Here is a 13926-nt window from a genome sequence, read left to right as displayed (position 1 = left end):
ACGGCTTGGTTGTCGGCCCGCCTCTGGGGCTTGTCTGCGGCTCTCTCCCGGGACATGTCCCGACATGCCCGGGCATGCCCAGGCATGCCTCAACACGCCCGACCTTGCCCTGACCTTTCATCCTGGCCTTTTTGATATAGGACAAGGGGCGCCGATTCTCTCTGGCTACTTCCTGCTGAACTTGGCCGACGAGGGGTAGGGTATGGCCGGGATGACAGGGGGCGTCTGCCGTTAATCTTGCCACGGAGTGCTTGTTGGGAGCCCTTGGTACTGCTGTCGCAGCACCATCAGCTGGACCGTGTTGAGCCGTTGTTTGATGAAGGCCAAAAGCTTATTTAGGATACAGGGCCCGAAAGTCAGGAGCAGCAGAAGAATGATGAGTGGTCCCATTAGGGAGGATAGCAAAGTTGTCAGCCAAGGGGAGCTCTGGAACCAGGACTCAAACCAGCCCTGCTGAGCCTCCCTCTCTCTCCTCCTGTGCTCTAATCCCTCTCTTACTTTAGCCATGGACTCTCGAACCACCCCAGTATGATCAGCGTAGAAACAGCATTCCTCTTTGAGGGCTGCACAGAGGCCCCTCTGCTGCAAAAAGACCAGGTCTAGTTCCCTGCGGTTTTGTAATACCACTTCGGAAAGGGAAGTCAGGGACTTTTCTAGGGCCGTCATGGACTTCTCTATGCGGGCGATGTCTTCGTCAATTGCCGCCCTCAGGGTGATGAAGCCCTGATGTTGTGTGGTCAGGGAAGCAATGCCGGTGCCCGTCCCAGCTGCTCCCAGGGCGAACAGCATTGCCAGAGTAATAGCTGTAACAGGCTCCCTCTTATGCCTAGGAGCTGGGGTATTTCGGTCCCAAAAGTTGTAGAGGACCTCTTCTGGATGGTGTGTAATCTTGGGCACTACCGCTACCATGACACAGAATTCCCTGCTCTGGTTGAAGACAGCCAAGTGGAGACAGGGCGTTAACCCAGTCTGTGAGCACACCCACCATCCCCCAGTGTTGGGTATGACATAGGTCTTATTGGCGAAGTTGGTATCATCACCAGTCTGGGCGCACAAGGTTTGTTTATCTGTAGGGACCGTGCCTAAGCAGGTCCCCGAACCCCATACTTCTTTCATGGTAAGGCCCACCTTGCGGTCTCCCCAAGGGCACTGCGGTGGGTTGGAGAGAATGGATAAGTTGTAGGTAGCATTTAAGCCCACGGCCTCGTAGTAAGGTGGATGTAGGGTGTAGCAAAGCCAGCAGGATTGGGTCACATTAGGATTGGAGTGGTTGAGGGCCTTGTAAGTTTCTTTGACCAAGGCCCACAGGGGTTCCTGGGTCTCTAGCGGGTCAGTCTGGGTCAGCTGAAGGGAGGGTGTAAGGGTAGGTGAGGTCACAACACTTGTGGCGTTTGTCTCCCGTGGTGAGGGGCGGGGAGGTGCAATAACCTGGTTGGGCCCCACAGCATGGGCCCGAACGGGTTCTATTGTCTGACTAACAACCAGAATTCCCCCTGGCTTTGCTTCAAACCACTCAGCATAGAGTTGGAAGCCCCATGATAGCCCGGATACCCAAGACCTCTCCAGTTTAGCCGCTTTCTGGTTGAACATTACTTTCACCTGAGTAATTGGGCTCCAATGCTGCTTCCAACGCGGCCCGACATAATCTCCGAACAGATTTTGGTAATCTTGGTCCCAGGGCCGTGATAGGGCTGGACAAATGAGAAATTGACTAGGTCCCGGTTCCCGACCTCCCATTTCCATCTCCCATCATTGGAGGTCACACAGCTCCAGGACCAACAGAAATAATGTTGCAGCCCCCCACAAGTCTCCCAATTGTGTGTCTTTAGGTGTCCGGGACATGCCCAGAATCCAAAGTTTCTGGTCTGGGCCGCTGTCCAAGTAGTCTGTATAAGGTCTTTGAGGTTGAAATACAGATCTGCCCACCACGTATTAGGGGGGTGAATTCCGGTGGTCAAATTGAGTACCTCGCGAGTCAGTCCATTCCGGAGCGTCCAAGTGATCTGAAAGGACTGGTGGGGGTTCTGGTTGGTGTGTCCCCCTTTTTCCAGGGCCCCCAGTATCCCCAGAGCAACCCAGAGCAGAGAGCCCCACATTGTTCCGAAGTTGGGGTGAAAAGGGGTGCGGCGGACAACCAGCCTCGGGGGTCCCGTAAGGATGGAGGCGGTAACCGGGTCAGGGCGTCCCAAGGGAATAGCACCCCAGGAGTAGAAAGCAGATGGTTAGGTATGTGAGGGCCAGGGACAGTCGATGAGTGGGGGACCAATCGCGGGGGGCCGCGGCCGCTAATCCAATGGCAAAAAGTATGGCCAGAGCTGCAATTGTCAGCAGCCACAGCGGGTGATGCCAGGCCAGCATCGGATCGAATTGGACTGTGGTCTCTCAGTTATTCAGGAATCGGCGACAGAGGGGTTCAGGTAATGGTCAGTTTGGTCGGCCCCGTGAGGGTGGAGCGGTAGGAGTGATCAGGAGGAGGGGTCGGGGCCGGGGCCACCCCTGTCTCTGGGAGACCCGGGGGAGCTCATTTGAGTCGGGTCAGGTGGTACCAGGGCTCGTGTCCCAGGAGTTTGGCTGCTGTAGGAGTGGTGAGGATTACAGTATGGGGTCCCGTCCAGCGAGGCTGTAGTGGGCGGGGACTCAGGGTTTTTAGCAGTACCTGATCTCCTGGTGCTAGAGGCCGGGGCGGCCCCTCGTCGTCTGTTGGTTGCGGCAGGACCCGGTCTGCGTGTTCCCTCAGCAAGGATCGTAGGAGGGAGAAAGGGACATGGACTTGGGCTAGACCCTCAGCTCCGGCTACTTGTCGGAGAGGGAATAGCGGGGCTGGGGGAGGGGGAGGGGAGGCTCCCGGAGGGTTGCTGTGGGAGTGAGTGTGGGAGCTAACCGGAGAAGGGGAGGGAGTGACGGGGGGAAGAGGAGGATACAAGATAGGGCTAAGGGCCAGAGGATCCGGGACGGTGGTGGAATCTCGGGGGCGGGAGCGGAGGTAGGAGAGTCCGGAGTGGAGGGAGAGGTAGCAGAAACCGGAGTGGAAGGGGTAAGGGCCGTGGGAGAGGTATAGGGAGGAGGGGCCACCAGATCTTCCGGGGGAACAGAGAAAGCAGAGGACTCAGAAACGGGAGGAGCTGGTTTGGCCCGGGAGGGTAGAATCGGGGGAGCCATGATAAGCAGGATTTGGCGGGGAGTGCACGTGGTGCACAGGGTGGGGCGAGAGGACAACGCCCAAAAGGCCTGAACATAGGGGACCTCAGACCATTTTCCCATTCTCCAGCAGTAATTATCTAAATCACGGAGGACATCAAAGTCAAATGTCCCTGTGGCTGGCCACTGTGAGCCATTATCTAGGGGATACTGAGGCCAGGCTTGTGAACACAGAAAAGTGAGCTGCTTGGGGTGGATATATCCCTTTAGTCTTAGGGTCCGCAGGTTAGCCAGCAGGCACTCTAAGGGGGTGGAGTATTGGGGATCGGGTTTGGAGGCCGTCGATCCCATGGCGACCACAGAGCGTGGAGGCAACCCCTGCTGTCCGAACGTCTTTGGACGTGCCAAGGGAAGCCGGAGGTCCGTGCAGCCGTTCGGAACGTCTTCCTCCCGAGCTGGGGACCGGGAAGGCTGAAGCCGGAGGTCTACACAGCCGTTGGGGACGTCTCCCCCACGAGCTGGTGACCGGGAGGGCCCAGTAAGTGCGCACCCGTTACTGGGCCCTAGGAGGTGGTCGCCAGGGAGGGCGGGCCCCAAAGCCGAAGGGACTTACCCCGTATCCTGCCATCCAGGGGGTTGGTCAGCCGCCTGGGTCCGGGGCTACCGCGGCGGTGGAGCTTGAGGGGGCCTCAACGGCGAGTGCCGGAGGCCCTCACCTCGAGCCCCACGTTGGGCGCCCGATGTAAGAAACGCCGCGGGAAGAAAGAGCCACCCCTATGGACCGTTGATCAGGGCCTTTTATTGGGCGGTCGCTCTCGGGCAGAACTCCTGGGGGCAGGTGAGCAAGGAAGCGAAGGGGGTCTGCGAAGCAAAGGGAGTCTGCGAGGTATAAGGGGTGGGGAAGGGTTTTATAGCCCGGGCCGGGCTCCCATATAAGGAAGAAAACGCGGGCTCAGTGGTGATTGGTGTCCAAGGGCTCCGTGTCGGCTCCTGATTGGACGGCGAGGGCTCCGTGTCAGCTCCTGATTGGACGGCTTGGTTGTCGGCCCGCCTCCGGGGCTTGTCTGCGGCTCTCTGCCGGGACATGTCCCGACATGCCCGGGCATGCCCAGGCATGCCTCAACATGCCTGACCTTGCCCTGACCTTTCACTGATTGATGATACAGCGTAGGTGAACTTCAAACCCTAAGTGAAAGAAGAGGCATCATACAATTCCCTTTATACGAAACATTCAGAACATATAAGTTATAGAGACAGTGGATTAGCATTTTTCAAAGACTGGAGCTAGAGGAGAAAGGGGAGTGACTGCTTAATGGGTACAGGATTATGTTTTGGGGGCGATAATATTTTGGAACTAGACAGAAGTGGTGTTTGCACAACAATGTACTATGCCACTGAATTGAACACTCTAAATGGTCATTTTATGTGAATTGTAACTCAATGGAAAAAAAACAAGTATACATTTTAAAAATCTAGAAGATAAGACTGTATACTCTGGAGCTTGGTTGTCTGGGCTTAAAGTTAATTCTGTCAATTATTGGCTATGAGATTTTAGGCTATCTTTTTAAAAAATAATTAATTAATTAATTTGGCTGTGCCAGGTCTTCGTTAGCAGCATGTGGGATCTTTAGTTGTGGCACATGGAATCTGGTTCCCTGACCAGGGTTCTTGGAGTCTTAGCCACTGGACCATCAGGTAAGTCCCTTTAGGCAATCTCTGTTTTCTTTTAACTTTTTATTTTGTATTGGAGGATAGCCGATTAACAATGTTGAGAGAGCTTCAGGTGAACAGTGAAGGGACTCAGCCATACATATGCATGTATCCATTCTCCTCCAAACTCCCCTTCCATCCAGACTGCCACAAAACATTGAGCAGAGTTCCATGTGCTTTGTTGGTTAGCCATTTTAAATATAGCAGTGTGTACATGTCCATCCCAAACTCCCTACCTTTAGGCAGTCTTTAAAGGTTCAATTTCCTCATGGGTAAAATGGAAATGATATTGCCCATGTCATTCTAATATGATGGTAAAATTGTAAGAGGGAAGAACCTTTGTATTCTATTACAAATCAATCACTAAAGGGATGTTCGCCTATAAGCTTAAATTACACATAATGGCCCATCTCTAGGAACCCTGCCTCATACACAAGGAGCATTAAGCTAGAATACCTTTGTTTAGATCACAGGAAACATCCTGACCAGGTTTGCCTGTGAACAGTTGCAGGAAGAAAGAAATTAATACATCCCCTCAGGAGTCTGACCCCCATCTAGGATCTAGGACTTTATTCCTTCGTTGTTTAAAAGCAGACTGGGGGGAACTTGCCTGTTGGTCCAGTGGCTAAGACTGTGCACTCCCAATGCAGGGGACCCAGGTTCTATCCTTGGTTGCAAAACTAGATGCCACATGCCCACTATACCAGTGCAGCCAAATAAATAAAAATATTAAATATAAAAAAAAACCACCAAAAAAATCCCAGCCTAAATTCTAACTTAGGGAACATGGTTCTTTGGGACTTTAGTCCACCATCTCCTTGATTGGCTGGCTTTCAGATTAAAGTCACTATTCTCTGCCCCCACAACTCATCTTTGATTTATTGGCCTGTTTCGTGGTGAGGAGTACAAGATTGGACATGGTAACAAAATGAATTAATCTATAGAAAGTGCTTAGAGCAGTATGCAACACAGAGTAAATGGTATCTGTGTTTTAGTTAATATTCCTATTCTTATCACTATATGCACCAAACTGTTAATAGTACTCTGGGGAGGGGGAAATTTTTGTTTTATATAATGAAAGAGAGAGATGTACTTCAATGTACTGTAATAAGACTCTCAGAATATCAGGGGGCTGAGCCCCTTGTACAAGGGCTAAACAAAGACAAGTTTCACTGCAAGTTTAAGTTCCTGCCCCATTAAAATAAAGTATCATCTTTGTAAATCCTCTTCTATATTTAATATTTATGGGCCTCTGTGGCAGAACTGGTTGTGTCCCTTGTTAGTCCTGTGAGGCAGGTAGAGCAAATGACCTTATGAAACGTCAAGCTCTTCGGAGAAGCAGGGCAGGTTGGTTTCCACGAACCACTGTCCTGGCTGCTCCTTGCCTATCGTCTCATTGCCCCGTCCTGCTTCCTTTGAGTAGGGCTTCTGGGATCAAGAGCTTGGATGGTCTTGGTGGTCCAGTGGTTAAGAATCTGCCTTGCAAAGCAAGGGACACCAGTTCGATCGCTGGTCTGGGAAGATCCCACATGCCGTGGAGGAACTAAGCCCGTGCGCCACAACTACTGAGCCCACGGTCCACAACAAGAGAAGTCACTGCAATGAGAAGCCCTCACGCCACAACTAGAGCATAGTCCCCGCTCTCTGCAACTAGAGGAAGCCCAAGTGTGGTGATGAAGACCCAGTGCAGCCAAAAATAATATAAATTAAAAAAAAAACCCAACTCAGGTGATGGTGTATTGCTGTCTTGGTCTTCCCAGTACCTACATGCCCTCTGATTGGCATTGACATCCTGATTTCTTTCTCTGACTAATCCATCTCTGAGTTATGACCATCTCTGAGGTTTGGGAGGATTTGGCTCCACCCCTGGGCTCTAGGAATGACCATCTGGCAAATCAGATCTTTTCATCCCTACAGCCACTGTGACGGGCTCATGTAGGCACAGGACTCCAAGGATGAATTTGAGTTCATTTGGGTTCATTTGGGTTGCAACGGAGGAGCCTGGTAGGCTGCAGTCCATGGGGTCGCTAAGAGTCGGATACGACTGAGCGACTTCACTTTCCCTTTTTACTTTCCTGCATTGGAGAAGGAAATGGCAACCCACTCCAGTGTTCTTGCCTGGAGAATCCCAGGGACGGGGGAGCCTGGTGGGCTGCTGTCTATGGGGTCACACAGAGTTGGACACGACTGAAGCAACTTAGCAGCAGCAGCAGCAGCAAAATACCACAGCCGGGGCGACCTGTAAAAAACAGGAACTTATTTCTCACAGTCCAGGAGGCTGGGAAGTCAAAGATCAAGGTGCCAGCAGAATCACTGGTGAGGGGCCACTTCCTGACTGTTATCTGCTCTTGGTGTCCTCACATGGCAGAAGGGAAAGGGCACTTTCTGGGGTCTCTCTCGTTTTTTTTTTTTTTTTGCAGTGTGGTGCGGGGAGGGGAAGGCACACCTTGTAACATGTGGGAATCTTAGTTCCCCACCCTGGGATCTAACCAGTGCCCGCTGTAGTGGAAGCACAGAGTCTTAACCACTAGGCTGCCAGAGAAGTCCCCAGTTTGGTTATACATATATATTTCAGTGTGCCATTTCAAGGGACATCAACACAGCAGCCAAGTTCATCGGAATTGAGGTAGGGGTGGCTAGCTCTGGGCTGGAATTCAGGACTATGTTTGGGAGCCTCATCATCCATTATGCCAAGAACCCTTCTTTGAAGCAACATCTCTCTCCTATACCATTCTGGACTTGGCTTGCTCGGGAGGGATGGGGGTCCTCTGTCCTGATAGTGCTCTTTCTCATCCTTTCACCATGAGAAGGGGCTGTCTCCACTTCCCATAGTTCTTTCCCCCATGTCTCTCTGCCTTATTGGTTCCTTTCCCATGCCTCCCCAGGCAGCCTAGGGAAAGTGGTTGGCTCAGGGCTTGACAGAGAGAAGACAAATACTGTATTGATTAAAAAATATGTGGGGCTTCCCTGGTGACTCGCTGGTAAAGAATCCAGTTGCCAATGCAAGAGACATGGGTTCCATCCCTGAGGTGGAAAGATCCCACATGCTTCGGAGCAACTAAGCCCGTGGGTCACAACTACTGAGCCGTGCTCTAGAGCCTGGGAGCTGCAGCTACTGAGCCCATGGGCTGCAACTACTGAAGCCTGAGTACCCTGGAGCCTGTGTTCCACAAGAGAAGCCCGAGCACCACACCAAAGAATAGCCCCCACTCAGTGCAACTAGAGAAAGCCTGCACAGCCACAAAGACCCCGTACAACAAGAATAGATAAATAAAAAGATACTTTTTTTTCTAAACCAATTGGAGCATCAAAGATCCAAGAGACTTGTACCATCTTGCCCATGAAAAAATAATTCTCAAAGGCTATCCGCCCTTAAAGAGAGAAAGATGACAAATATAAACTCTTTTCAGAAAAGAATGAATGTTTTACAATTTAGACCAGAGGTAACAGATGGAAAATATATTCATTTTGAAGATAGCTCATGTAGCTTGGGAACTAACTGGACCCAGCTCGGTTGGCAGTTCTCACCCGTGTGTCTCGAGCCACTGGTCTGTTGAAATCAGATTTTGTTTGCTTGTCTGTTTGTTTTGGCTGCACCATGCTGCTTGTGGGATCTTAGTTCCCCAACTGGGGCCCTCCTGCAATGAAAGCATGGAGTCTTAACCATTGGACTGCCAGGGAATTCCCAGAATTCAGTTTCATGTATGGCATGTGCTTGGCAATTTATTGCTAATATGGAACTATTAGAGTTTGAAATTTTACTTACTTAAGCAAATGAGACAGTTTGAAGGTTAGCCCTATGTTTCTCTTTTGACCAGGACTTGATCTAAGGACTCCAAAATACCTTCTTCTGAGGGGTAAAAAGGACTCCAGTGATAACCCATTTAATCTGCCTTAGTCCGCAGCCACCTTAATTATGTGCGCATTGTAATTAACTGCAAAAACTGCAGATCACTGGGACTTCCCTGGTGGTCCAGTGGTTAAGAATCCGCCTTCCAGTGCAGGGGACAGGGGTTAGATCCCTGGTTGGGGAACTAAGATCCCACATGCCTTGTGGGCAACTACTGAGCCCACAAACCACAGCTAGAATCCATGCAACACAAGGAAAGATCCCGCATGACTCAACAAAGACCTCAAGTGCCACAGGTAAGACCCCACACAGTCTAAATACATATTTTTTAAAATTACAAATCATTATAATGCTTTACATCCTTGCAGTTATTTGGAGATGTCATCAAACTGTAGATGTGTTTATGAAAAATCATGCTCTGCAAAGGCATAAGATCCACTGGGCATATCACAGTGGGGAGAAAATGTTAGGAAACATTGGGTACAACAGGTCTTAACAAATCCCTGTCAGGGCTGCAATAGTGCTAACTCCTATGTGTTCATCAGAACTAATTTGAAAATGACATTCCAGGTCAAACTGACTTGAGCAAAAAATGGGAATTTGTTGACTTTTATACAGAATAGTTGGGGTTTGAGGCTGACCTCAGATGTGGCTGGAATCAGGGGTCAAATATTCTCTATTTCTCAGCTCTGCTCTCCTTCACACTGACTTTATTCTCAAACCACATGTGACATGATGGCTGCCAGCAACTCTAATGTGAATGTCCTGAGACTCAAGTCCAACAGCAAAGAGAGAGCCTCTTTTCTAGAAGCTCCTTCAAAAGTGTGCTGGCATCCACTCTGACTGATCTACCCTGGAATCAATTAATGGCTGTTACCAGGAGGACACTGTGGGCTGATTGCCTTAGACCTGGGTCATGTGCTCCATCTCTGAATGGGAGTTGTAACAGTTCTGTTGAACCACCTGGGATAAGTGTGGGGGAGAGATACACCCTTCCAGTCCAAAATGAACCTGTTACAGAGAAGGGATGCTAGAAAGGCAAACAACTAATATCCACTCAGCCCCAAGTCTCTGTCTTAAAAAATGCCCCGAAAGAACCAGAGGAAAGAACATGTCTGGCCAAGTGCAAAGCCAGCCCCAAGGGTGGAAAAATAAAATTCATAATTTCTTGAAAAAAAAAAAAATAGTGTTATGACAAAGTATCCTGTGTGGTAAGACGTCACTTCTCATTCAAGGAGCCCAGGGCAAATGCTTTCATTCTCTTTGACAGAAGTCTTCTCAGAAAGTGACAGAACAATTCTTCCTCCAGGCTTCATCTGAATGACAGGTCTTGCAGCATTACTTCCCCATCGCCTCTTAGCCAGCTCTCACCTTTGCCCCCTTCCTTCACACATGCATTGTTTGAACATCGGTTCCCCTCTTGTGTTAAAGGAAATGACACTGACCAGGGTTCTTGGCCTCCCCCAAACAATAGAAATTGACTAGAGACCAGACAAGAAATTCAGGCAACACTTTATTGGGGTCCCCGCTGCAGCAGAGAGGGTTGGGAACAAGTAACAGTTTCCCTTGCTTGCTCATTTCCTGAGAGAGGGGGGCGATCTGGTTCCTTATGCGTGGTGAGGGTAACGGTGTGTCCAGGGGTCTGCCCAGAGAGGTACCCTAGGTGTTTTGCTCACCCTTTAGGTGGTGTTGTGTGTAGGCGGCATATGTAATATCCTATTTTTGCTTCCAACACCCTGTTTTTGCTCCCAGCTATTCAGATGTGGCAATTGGATTTTTTTTTTTTTGGCCTTTTTGTATCTTTTGTCCAGAATTTGCCCCAACTGCATATGTGCACAGTTATTTTTTAGTCTCTTATAGGTTCTTTGTATTTTATTGTTGGAGGAAAGGTTTGTCCAGGTGCAAGCACCCCAACACTGCAGCAAAGGGTCCCAAGTTCCACGCTAGTCTCAGAAATGCTGGGCTTCCTGATATTATCATTAGGAATGCACAGAAAACTCTACTGTAGTAAATAGTTGGTGGGGGAGTGTGGGGAGACGGGGAGGCTGTAGGGATGGGGAGTGTTTGTCTTTCATGATAGGAAGCTCTAGAAGGAGGACCAAAAGCTGATACAATGACTCAACAATGTTATCCAGAACATAGGCTGTTTATGTTTCCGTCCAAGATCCCTAGCATATGCACCTTCATTCTCAGGCTTGCAAGATGGTTATAAGCCATCCTCATGGTTGCAAGATGGCTTATGTTCATGTTTCAGTTGGAAAGAAGACAGAAAATTTGACTTTGTTTTTAAATAAAGAATTGCCTTTTTATTTCAGAATGTTAAGTGATAAATTTTTTAAAAAAGCAGAGAATTCCCTGGTAGTCCAGTGGTTCAATTCAGTTCCGTTTAGTCGCTCTGCTGCTGCTGCTAAGTCGCTTCAGTCGTGCCCGACTCTGTGCGACCCGATAGAGGGCAGCCCAGCAGGCTCCCCTGTCCCTGGGATTCTCCAGGCAAGAACTCTGAAGTGGGTTGCCATTTCCTTCCCCAATGCATGAAAGTGAAGTCGCTCAGTCGTGTCCAACTCAGAGCGACCTCATGCACTGCAGCCTACCAGGCACCTCTGTCTATGGGAGTTTCCAGGCAAGAGTACTGGAGTGGGTTGCCATCAGTTGCTCAGGCATGTCCAACTTTTTGTGACCCCATGGACTGCAGCATGTCGGGCTTCCCTGTTCATCACCAACTCCCAGAGCTTATTCAAAATCATATCCACTGAGTCAGTGATGCCATCCAACCATTTTATCGCTGTCGTCTCCTTCTCATCCTGCCCTCAATCTTTCCCAGCATCAGTGTCTTTTCAAATGAGTCAGCTCTTGGCATCAGGTGGCCAAAGTATTGGAGTTCCAGCTTCAGCATCAGTCCTTCCAATGAACACCCAGGACTGATCTCCTTCAGGATGGACTGGTTGGATCTCCTTGCAGTTCAAGGGACTCTCAAGAGTCTTCTCCAACACCACAGTTCAAAAGCATCAGTTCTTCAGTGCTCAGCTTTCTTTATAGTCCAACTCTCCCATCCATACATGACTATTGAAAAAACCATAGCTTTAACTAGATGGACCTTTGTTGGCAAAGTAATGTCTCTGCTTTTTAATATGTTGTCTAGGTGGGTCATAACTTTTCTTTCAAGGAGTAAGCATCTTTTAATTTCATGGCTGCAGTCACCATTTGCAGTGATTTTGAAACCCCCAAAATAAAGTCTGTCACTGTTTCCATTGTTTCCCCATCTATTTGCCATGAAGTGATGGGACCAGATGCCATGATCTTCGTTTTCTGAATGTTGAGCTTTAAGCCAACATTTTCACTCTCCCCTTTCACTTTCATCAAGAGGCTCTTTAGTTCTTCACTTTCTGCCATAAGGGTGGTATTATCTGCATATCTGAGGTAATTGATAATTCTCCCGGCAATCTTGATTCCAGCTTGTGCTTCATTCAGCCCAGCATTTCTCATGATGTACTCTGCATATAACTTAAATAAGCAGGGTGACAATATACAGCCTTGATGTACTCCTTTCCTGATTTGGAACCAATCTGTTGTTCCATGTCCAGTTCTAACTGTTGCTTCCTGACCTGCATACAGATTTCTCAGGAGACAGGTCAGGTGGTCTGGTATTACCATCTCTTGAAGAGTGTTCCACAGTGATGGTGATCCACACAGTCAAAGGCTTTGGCATAGTCAAGAAACCAGAAGTAGGTGTTCTTCTGGAACTCTCTTGCTTTTTCGATGATCCAGCGGATGTTGGCAATTTGATCTCTGGTTCCTCTGCCTTTTCTAAATCCAGCTTGAACATCTGGAAGTTCATGGTTCACATACTGTTGAAGCCTGACTTGGTGAATTTTGAGTATTACTTTACTAGCATATGAGATGAGTGCAATTGTGCGATAGTTTGAAAATTCTTTGACATTGCCTTTCTTTGGGATTGGAATGAAAACTGACCTTTTTCCAGTCCTGTGGCCACTACTGAGTTTTCCAAAGTTGCTGGCATATTGAGTGCAGCACTTTGACAGCATCATCTTTTCGTAGCTCAGTTGGAATTACATCACCTTCACTAGCTTTGTTCGTAGTGATGTTTCCTAAGGCCCACTTGACTTCACATTCCAGGATGCCTGGCCCTAGGTGAGTGATCTCACCATCATGGTATCTGGTTCATGAAGATCTTTTTTGTATAGTTCTTCTGTGTATTCTTGCCACCTCTTCTTAATATCTTCTGCTTCTGTTATGTCCATACCATTTCTGTCTTTTATTGTGCCCATCTTTGCATGAAATATTCCCTTGGTAACTCTAATTTTCTTGAAGAGCTCTCTAGTCTTTCCCATTCTATTGTTTTCCTCTATTTCTTTGCACTGATTACTGAGGAAGGGTTTCTTATCCCTCCTTATTATTCTTTGGAACTCTGCATTCAGATGGGTATATCTTTCCTTTTCTCCTTTGCCTTTTGTGTCTTTTCTTTTCTCAGCTATTTGTAAGGCCTCCTCAGACAACCATTTTGGATTTTTGCATTTCCTTTTCTTGGGGATGGTCTTAATCCCTGCCTCCTGTATAATGTCACGAACCTCTGTCCATAGTTCTTCAGGCACTTTGGCTATCAGATCTAATCCCTTGAATCTATTTGTCACTTCCACTGTATAATCGTAAGGGATTTGAATGGTCTAGCGGTTTTTCCTACTTTCTTCAATTTGAGTCTGAATTTGGCAATAAGGATCCTGAGCCACAGTCAGCTCTCAGTCTTGTTTTTGCTGACTGTATAGAGCTTCTCCATCTTTGACTGCAAAGAATATATCAATCTGATTTTAGTATTGACCGTTTGGTGATGTCCATGTGTAGAGTCTTATGGTGTTGGAAAAGGGTGTTTGCTATGACCAGTGTGTTCTCTTGGCAAAACTCTGTTAGCCTTTGACCTGCTCCGTTTTACATTCCAAGGTTAAATTTGCCTGTTACTCCAGATATCTCTTGACTTTCTACTTTTGCATTCCAGTCCCCTATAATGAGAAGGACGTCTCTTTTAGGTCCTTGAGCCATGGTTAAAACTCATGCCTTCACTGCCAAGGGCCCAGGTTCAGACTCTGGTTGGAGAACTAAGATCCTGTAAGCCATGAGTTACAGTAAGCCACAAGAAAAAAAAGCATGACTCTTGTCCAGTTATAAGTAAACGTATGTCAATATTTTTATTTCATTCCTTAATTAGTATGGGAATT

This window comes from Budorcas taxicolor, chromosome 17, assembly GCF_023091745.1.
Source record: "Budorcas taxicolor isolate Tak-1 chromosome 17, Takin1.1, whole genome shotgun sequence".
Taxonomy (NCBI): domain Eukaryota; kingdom Metazoa; phylum Chordata; class Mammalia; order Artiodactyla; family Bovidae; genus Budorcas; species Budorcas taxicolor.
This window is presented reverse-complemented; position numbering follows the sequence as displayed.